At 31.4% G+C, this 8,219-nt stretch overlaps 1 non-coding gene across 1 annotated transcript; it reads left to right on the forward strand.

The window, feature by feature from the left end:
- Nucleotides 1–5,978: 5,978 nt before the first annotated feature.
- LOC135272104 (U7 small nuclear RNA) lies at nucleotides 5,979–6,037 on the forward strand. Its single transcript, XR_010340205.1, has one exon. It is a non-coding gene; the product is annotated as a U7 small nuclear RNA (small nuclear RNA).
- The last annotated feature ends 2,182 nt before the right edge of the window (nucleotides 6,038–8,219 follow it).

Below are 8,219 nucleotides of genomic sequence, written 5' to 3' on the forward strand. Positions count from 1 at the left end.
TTATTTGTTTATAAGTTAAAGTATTATTAAAATCACAAACTTATTTCAACCACAAAATAACACCACTTAAGCCTCGTAAAACCTACTACAAATACTTAATCTACTACTACTATTACTACTACTACTAGCTAACATATATTGATCACTTGCTATATGCTAAGCAATCTGCCAAGGAGTTTTATGGATTCTCTCATTTAACCCTTAAAATACATTTATATGGCAGCTATCATAATTGTTCTTCCTTTTCTTACGTGAAAATGTATTAGAGTGAGTAAAGTACTAATAGGTGCTAAAGCCAGTATTTGAACCATTTTTACCTTGTTAACACTGAAATTTCAATCATTGATGCATCAGATATCATTTCAATAATAAAGACCAAAGTGAGATAACTGGTTTGAACTTATAGATTCAACATGGTGAAACAGAACTGCAATCACATTGGTAATCAAGAAAGAAACCAGACTGAACTAAAAAGTCCCAGGTTTACAAATTCATTTTAAGTGATAGTGAAATCCATTTTTCTATTGTTCAAAAAGGTAGAATTACAGTTTTAGGAATCTGTCTATTTACAATGACCCAAGGGTTTTCAGTGTATTTTTCCCTGCTGCTTAGTGAGAAACATGTGGTATTTAATGATTAAGGTGCAATAGAGTTTCCTTTTATCTTCTCAACCATATGTCCTGGCATACATAGTGCATGTGAATAGAACTCAACATCCTCATCCAATATCCTTCTTGGCAAATATAGTTTTACTGCTCACTAAACATGCTTTATACTGCTTGTAGAGTAAGAGAAAATATATTAGAGTAGCCTGTCCAAGAAATGAAAATGACAGATAAAAGATTTAAATATGAACTACAGTGAAATAACAAAATGCTTGCAAGAGATGACAAAGTAATAACATTTATTTGATATAATGCTAATTTAGAGCTGAGGACAAGGGCGCCTCCTCATTCCAGGAAATGGAATTAGTAAGAGAAGTTCAATTAAATGCTGTTTCTCAGAAATAGGGGTCAATAATTGTTAGGCTCTTAAGGCTAGTTTTCTATCCTGGCATTACAGTGGGGTTTTCTGACATTCTTAGGCAAAAGTATTTTCCTTATTTTGAATTCTATTACACTTTTTTACCACACCGTACACACTTCTGAAATCTTTCTTATGTAAAAGTAAATCTATTTTAAAGGACAAAAAGCAATATTTAAGAAGATTATTTATTTGAAGAAGACATTGTGATTTTTCAAAAGATAACATTTCTGTGTCTGCAAATGCTCATGATTTGAAAGCAGATGACATTTATATAATAACAAAATATTAATTTGTTTTGCTCTTGGGACTTTGAAAATGTAGTGTGTATTAGAGGGGGATAAAAGATGTAAGTATTGCCCTTTGGAACACCGTACAATTTTACATAAGGATAAAAGAGTCAGATTTGGGTTCTAGTACTAGTTTGATACTAATTAGGCTTGCACTTCTTAACTAAATTCTTCATCTATTATGGGCTTTGAATTAAAAAGTTTGATATATTCACTCAGTCAATGAAAATGTATGTGATCGTGTTGGTCAAATTATGTCACCTCTGTCCAAATCCTTCTTTCAGTTTCTCATCACTTCTAGAGTAAAAGCCGAAGTTTTGAAAATGACAACTTCATCTAATACTCAATTCTCCCCAACTTTGCACAAGCCTCAGTGGCCTCACTGCTTATCCTAGACTAAGGCCAGTTATATCTCCCAACATGGCCTCTGGCTGCACACACTGGCTGTACCCTGTGTGTCTGGAATGCTGTCTTCCATAGTGAAGAGTCTTTGTTTGCCTAAACTTCAGTCAAGATCCTAAATCTTCTTATTCCATCTGTGCACTTCCTTATAAAATCCAGTTTTAGATAGGAATACTGCTAAGTTTGTTTAGTGTGAAATCCCCACTCTTGATGTCTGATTACTCTCAGTATCTGATAAGGTTCTCATCCTCCACCATACCTTAGATGATATCTGATCACTCTGGCCTGTCTTCAGCAATAATTCTGTTAGGTCATCTTCCCCAGAATACTCTACAACCATGATATTTCCACTTGTTAATTTGCCATGCACTGATCCTTACCCTGCTCCTTGGCTATAAATTTTCACTTGCCCATGTTACATTTGGAGTTGAGCTCAATCTTTCTCCTTTAATGCAAACTCCCATTGCAGTGGTTCTTATGCCTCTCATGGTAGTCCAGAATAAAATCTTTTTAATCATGCTATAATAAGCATCACTGACTATTTTCTTTAATATCTCTCACCCCATAATGTTTCCTTGGCTGGTTCACTCTCCCTTTTTTTTAGGTGTCTACTAAAGCATAACTTTCTCAGAGAGACTGTACTCATGACCTCGTTTTAAATTGAATCCCTCCCTTAATACTGCTTATTTTCATTCCTGGTTTTTTTTTTTCTCCTTATTTCTAATGTTTTAATGCATAACTTGTTTATTTAGTTTTATGCTTGTTTTCTAGCTCACCCTACAAAACACAAGGCTAATGATGCAAAGCTATTTTTTCTGTTTTGTTAATTACTGTATTCCTATCACCTAATGCCGTGTCTGACACATAGTAGACACTCACTAAATAATTTGTTGAATGAATGAAATTAATGAGTATCTACAGTATGCCCAATCATGTGTCCTGAACTGGGAATAAAGCAGTGAACAATACAGACAAAACTTCTACAACATTTGCTTAGCTTTTAGTTTGTGATGTATGTCAGAAAAACTAATATGAAACTAGCTCTTACAGTTGAAGAACATAGGCTTTTTCTCAAAAGCAGAACAAAAAATATAAGCACAGGTTAAAATACACAGGTCTGATTAAACTTACCAAGCATCAGCAGTTTATCACAGAAAAAAAATATGTGCATATATAATTTTTACTACATTTTACTTTATTGCATATATATTTTATTACATATATTATATACAATTTTTCAATAATGAAAAGGCATGATAAGAAAAGATAACCTAATACAGTCCCTGGAAGAGGTAATACTGTGGAATGCTCATTAGAGGTGTTAGGTAGAAATCTAACGTTATATTTTCTGCAAAGCTATAACACTGCAACTAAATACACATATAGTTATTCCAATACATGTGGTCATTGGAAGTAATTATGTATCAGTAGACTCGTGTTACTTCAATTTTTCCTATTAGCATTCTTGAGTGAACCATACAGACAAGGAGTAAAAGCCAAAGTTTTAGATTTTAGCAGAGAGAGATAATTCTTTGATTTAAAGATGTGGTTGAGAATTACAGGTATTATGAAAGCCAGGTACCTCTACTGCTCTCTCTTTACCTTATACTGATAAGGAAGACAGAGACACACTTGGAATAAGAAGTAAAATAGTGGTTGCTCAAAGTGGTAAATAAATAATGAATAAACATGATAATTACAAAACATTGCATATTCTGTGAAGGAAATAAAGCAGGGTAATTGAAGAGTAAAGTGAAGAGGACAATTTAGGTATTCACTAAGATCTCTTTTAGATAAAATTCCTGTGTCCCTGTGCTTTTTAATGGAAAGAGGAAAGAGGTCCAATTTGCTTTAACTGAGATCAAAGGATGAGTCACAGGATATAAGTCAGAAAGGTTAAAGAGAATCAGAATTTATTGCCACTCATAGCTTTATTATGATTCATTGTCACTGTAAGGTTTTCTGTAACAAATTGATGTTTTTTATATTCTGTTTTAGAAGAATCACTTATGTAGCTGGGAATACATTAAAGAGAGATCAATACAGAACCCTCAGGAGGCTACTGGAGCAATTTGAATGAGAACCAATATAAGCTTGGACCAGAACGACAGGAGAGGAGGTAGTAAGAAGTGGTTGCATTATGGGTATATTTTGAAGATAAAGCCAAAAGAAATTATTAATAAATTAGTCATTCAACATGAGAGAAAAAGAGGTGTCAAGAATGACCCTATGGTTTTCCCATTTTAGTTCCTGGAAGAATAATGGAGTTACTAACTAAAATTAAAAATATGAAATAAAACAGGTTTCTGGACAGAAGATCAGGAACTCAAATTTTGTACATATTAATTATTTAATATCAGGTTGGTGCAAAAATAATTGTGGTTAAAAAGCTAACTGATTCAGTTAACCACAATTACTTTGCACCAAGCAAATACTAATATTAACCTAATACTTAGGAATATTTTGAAACTTCCACATAATCCAAATTCATATGTATGTAAAGTCAGTAGTGTCTGGTTATCTTGTGAAAGAATGTTATCTGAATATAGTCCTGAGTTTGATGTCTCTAAGTTCAGATTATTGACTGCCAAGGAATTCAAGATATATAGGTTAAAATTATAATAATGCTTAAAAACCAGAAAACAATATGTAGCTAAAGAGGATCTACATCAAATGTTCTTTATACATTATAAAATAGATAATTAGAACTAGGTAAATGACAAGTGATGCAAGGTTAAAATGAAACTCTTAATTTCAATTTACCTATATTAAACAAGTTATCTTTTACAGATTCCCCCCTCTTCATCACTACCTAATTAATTTCAATATTTTTAGTTTGGTTGGTATGACTAGAGTAACAATGCATCAGAGTAAAAAAACGATAACTTACTTACAGAAAGAGAGGAGTTAGTTGTTAACTACCAAGAAACTGGTAACAAGGAAAAATTAGAGACCAAGAGAGTCTAAGAGTTAAGTCTGAAGGGGAAGTTGATCTGATTCAAGAATTGTAATCAAGAAACTGATATGATTTATAGTTTTATCAAAGCCAAAGTTATACAAGTTGGAGCAAGGTAAAATAAAGATGAAGTCAGGAAATGCTAACTTAATGGAGGTTCTAGATTTTTTGGATTCAAGCAATCCAGGTTAGATTGGTTCAAAGAAGACAAAACTATATGTGTCAGAAGATTGCCAGAAGTTAAAATGTTGTATGCCATTTGTACAATATTATCTAAAGGCTTAACATGTTTTCTGTAAATAAATAACATTTTTCTGAAAGGCCATTTTTTATTTTGTTTGGAGGCTTACATATACACACTTTTTAACCAAGAAGTGAACCACATCCAAAAAAATAAACATAAACAAAAGTTTAAATGTATAATTGTTTGAAAATCTATAGTCCAATAGAAAGAAGTTGTACTAAATGTGTAACGAGTTATTTGTAGAACACACTATCACAAAATCATTAATATATTTCCAAAGAACATTTAATAAAGTAAGAAAAGTTTATTTTAAAATGCATGGCTAAAAAGTACAAGGGAGATTATTATCATTTATTTTATGTTCATTATTTTGATTAAATTACAAAAAGAAAAACTATATGCAACCAACCCTATGTTGATAAGAATGTGCATTTTGTAAGTGATATTTCGAATAATTTACTTTGCTGAAGTTATCCAAACCTTCCAATAAGTAATGTTGTTGTCATAAGAAACATAATCCATTTATTAAAAAAATATATTTTGGCTCTCTTAATATTTTGTTATTTATACATGCAAAATATCACATAGGTCTCATGCTTTTATTGTCTCAAAACTTGTTTTATACTGAGAAAAATCTATATTGGTGAACTAAACCATAATTGCTTAAGATCTCTTCTATACACTATTTTGATAAAAAGCTATAAAAGAGGAAAGTAACACAAACTTTCATAAAACACTTATTTCTTTGAAGTCATTTAGACTTAGCATTTTTCCTTGAAAAGCTTCATGAATAATTGAGTCTAATGTTCATGAAAAGCACTGGCTGAATTTTAAAACTAGAAAAATTGTATACTGTTGCAATGGGCCTATTAAAGCAATTTAAATTTGATATGAAATGGATCCTAGAGTATGCAGAAGAACTGACTACTGAGTCAAAAGAATTGACTACTAAAGAGGATGATATGGGCCTATAAATGTTATTATAAAAGTGCTGATGTAAGGCAAAGCCTAATGTGCTCTTTAAAAATTTTAAAATAAAATAAGATTTCAATGATAGAGATTGTAGCATTACAGTTCTTTTAGAATTTGTCTAGAAGGCTTATTTAAGTAAAGTGCACCCTTTCTCCTCATGCCCTGCCCACACAGGGGATAGAAGAAATGAGTTTCCAGTTGCATTTCTGTCTTTATTAGCAGTAAGAGTTGAACACATTACTTGAGATCTCCTAGTTTTAGGGTAGTAATTCATTAAATGGATAAATAATAATATCTAGCTTCATCTCATGTGTTTTTAGTGGGCATAATATGCTAATTCTTATGTAGGCTTAGTATTATACCTGGAAATAGTCATTTTTATTACCATGATTATTTACTTGCCCTACACTTTCCCTGTACTGAAAAACCGAATAAATGTGTTATTCAAGGCTGCTAAAAACAGACCACGAACCATAAATGAGACAATTTTCAAGCTCAATGGAACAAGAACAAACAGATCAATAGTTTTCTCTTCATTAAATAAGAGGGCTTTAATTCATGTTGAAATATGTGTTGAACATCTATTCATACTTGAAGTTTCAATTAGGATTAACTGAAATAATACAGGTATAGGATCTTTATAAACTATAAAATTCAGTGCAAATATTAGAGATGATTACTAATATCACCAGGCTTTCTTTATAAGCATAGCAATTGTTATTCAAGTTAGCAAATATCTTTTGCAACACAATAAAGCACTTTAAGAGTTGGTTTCTTCCTTAAAATATATATCTTATTTTCTAGGAATAATTTACAAACTTGAACAATTTAGCAGAATTTGTATTATCAATTATTTTAAAAGGGTTTCATTTTAGGAAAGTCTTTTTTAATGCTATAATTTTGTAATACATCTTTATTTTAAATGCTTCTAACACTGAATTAATAATCTGACTAAAACTGCATTTTTCCCTAAACACACCTTTTTGTGGACGAATATCTATACATAGTTAGAAATCAGTTTCAACTTAGGATTTATGGTGGTAGAATAATATATTTAGAAAAAAAAATGTGAGTCTACTTGCCATCTCAAAGCACTATGAACACAGGTGCAGTGAATATAAATTAATTCTCCAGAGAAGGTTTTCTGACAGTAGTGCTTATATGACACATACTGTCTCTTGATCCATGACATGCATTGCACATCATCAATTTGTTACTTGAATTGTCCTAAGGGGAGAAGGTTGTTATTCACTCACTGAGGTAAATTAAGGGTGCAATAAATAATTTCATTGACTGTATCATTAATATTTTATTAATGATAAGTAGAGTAAAATAAGAGTAGAGTTTTATGCCAGTTTTACAACGAAATACTATTTGATATTTATTTGGTAAAGTAGGATGCTTAAAAAGACCAAAGAAACAGTATATTTGTATCATATTTTACCCTTAATATTGTGATGGGTAACTGAGAGTGAATAACCTAAATAACTTGTGACTGGCCAGCCTTTGAAAGAGAAACAAACGTATTTTATTGTATTCTGTCTTCTTCTACCATATTATAAATTTCTTCATACATTATTATGGTTTCTCAGACTAAGGCTAATAAAGATACAAAATGACCATAGGATCATACTGGACAGTTGACAAAGCACTTCCACATCTATGTGAAGTGGGCTCTGACTTTTCTGGTTGGATTTCATCATGAATTGACTCAGAATGCAAGTTGCCAGGGCAGAGAGCAAACAGTTCACGTAATTTTTCTCAGATTATATTGAAAGTTACAAGGAAAATGAACTGAGTATATCAGGCATTTTGAATCAGCCAAATCACAGCACCTATTTATTAAAGGCATCTAGCAGACTATTTGTACTGAAAAATCTAAACATGAACTTTTGAGTAAATTAAATTTGGATTTGGCCATATTGGCAGTTGAACTAGTTTCATTTTTTTTTTTAACTGTCAATTCTTAAATAAAGTTAGATATATCTTACTCCATGAGATGGTTAAGAAGACTAAAGAAATGAGATAATGTGTGAAATTTTTCAGCAGGTGTGTCTTTGCCTCTTAATTTCCTACTGCATTTTATTCTAATAAAAATTTACTTTAAGCCTCCTCTCAAAGATTATGAGTTATTTAATTACATGGGAATTATATTCTTATTCTCTGTGTTTCTAGTACACAGCATTAAATTAGACATTCACTTATTTTTTCATTAACTTCCTCATTCAACAAATATTGTAGGCTTTGTGCAATGGTTCCAACATTTTAGGAGGCTAAAGTGGTAGAATCACTTGAGACCAAGAGTTTGTAATGATCCTGGGCAACATAGCAA

Source organism: Aotus nancymaae, unplaced genomic scaffold (genome assembly GCF_030222135.1).
Source record: "Aotus nancymaae isolate 86718 unplaced genomic scaffold, 86718_ANA_hifiasm-v0.15.2.pri h1tg000006l, whole genome shotgun sequence".
NCBI lineage: Eukaryota > Metazoa > Chordata > Mammalia > Primates > Aotidae > Aotus > Aotus nancymaae.